Genomic DNA, 1,669 nt, shown 5'->3' on the forward strand with positions numbered 1-1,669 from the left:
GATGCGGGACTTGATCCCGGGTCTCCAGGATCATGACCTGAGCCGAAGGCAGTCGCCCAACCAACTGAGCCACCCAGGCGCCCCTACCCGTTGTTTTAATTTTGAATTTTCTACTTCTCGTAGTTTTGTTTTCTCCTTGATTATATTATACAGGGTTTGTCTATGGCAATAGTTCTCAGTGTGGGCGAGGAACACCTGGAGTTTCCTGAGCCCCTTCCTCTGAGTTGGTGAGTTCAAAACTAAGTGCATAATAGTAGCTTCCCCTCCCCCCCCCACTTCCATTCTCTCACAAATGTACATTAGAGTTTTCTGAAGGCTCCTGGATGAGTAATATTGCAACAGATTGAAAAGTGTTAAAGATAAAACGGTTAAAAACATTTTATTCAGTAACTGCTGACAATAGGGGAAGGCACTGAGCTCCATTTGCATTTGTGCAGAGGTGATTGGACCTTTTAAAGATAATGAGAGAATTAGAAGGGGTAGAGAGCAGGGCTCATGTGGAAAATTATAAAGTGTTGGTCAGTGTAAATATGTTGAAGTCAGCCATGGCGTGGCACCAGCTGGTAATTATCAAAGTTAGGATTCTATCTTCCTACAGAGATTGGAGACAGCAGCCCTCTCCTTCCTGATGATACTATTTCAAAGGAATGGCTTTCAGGTCCTTGAGAAAGATCCTTCTGAGTTGTAGGATATACACAGACATCTCAAAGAGATGTCTAAGCTCTTTTTAGTAAATGCAGTAAGAAAGGGAGGTCAGGAGCCTATCCTTGGGTGTTGGCTAGAACAAACAGCAATTTCTCCTGGCAGCATTTCTCAGGGAGGCATTAGGCAGGCATTTTATGGGGAGGCTGTGGACAGAGCATTATGCTCTAACCCTTGTTAGAGTTTGGTTGTCTCTTAATGTAGAGGTTTGGACTGAGTTCTCCAGTGCTGAGTTCTGCAGTTCTGAAGGGCACAAGCAGCTTTGGAAACCAGCTGCTTTCCATCAAGCCGGACATGAAAGAGATTTGCAAAAATATAATGCAGTGCTACTCTTTTCACTAATATTTATTTGTTTTGGAAAATGTAGTTATTTTCCATAAAGTAGGGGTTTTCTTTTTTTTTTTCTTAAAGATTTTATTTATTTATTTGAGAGAGAGAGAATGAGAGACAGAGAGCATGAGAGGGAAGAGGGCAGAGGGAGAAGCAGACCCCCTGCTGAGCAGGGAGCCCGATGTGGGACTCGATCCCGGGACTCCAGGATCATGACCTGAGCCGAAGGCAGTCGCTTAACCAACTGAGCCACCCAGGCGCCCTGTTTTTTTTTTTTAAACAAAACAAAATATTGTATTCATTTGTTAGGGCTGCCATAACAAAGTACCACAAACTGGGCGACTTAAAGAACAGAAATTTATTGTCTCAATTATGGAGATTAGAAGTCCGAGATCAAGGTTTTTATATGGTTTGCTTGTTCAGAGGGCCTGAGAGACTGCTCTATTCCTCTTTTCTCAGCTTCTGGTGGTTTCCTGGCACTCTTTGGCATCTCTTGGCCTGTAGATCTCAGCCTTCATCTTCACGTGACTTCTCCCTGTGGGCATGTCTGTTTCCAATTTTCCTTCCCCTGCTTGTGCTCTCTCTTTTTGTCAAATAAATAAAATCTTAAAAGAAAAAAAAAGAATCCCAGCTGAGC

Source organism: Neomonachus schauinslandi, chromosome 16 (assembly GCF_002201575.2).
Source record: "Neomonachus schauinslandi chromosome 16, ASM220157v2, whole genome shotgun sequence".
Taxonomy (NCBI): domain Eukaryota; kingdom Metazoa; phylum Chordata; class Mammalia; order Carnivora; family Phocidae; genus Neomonachus; species Neomonachus schauinslandi.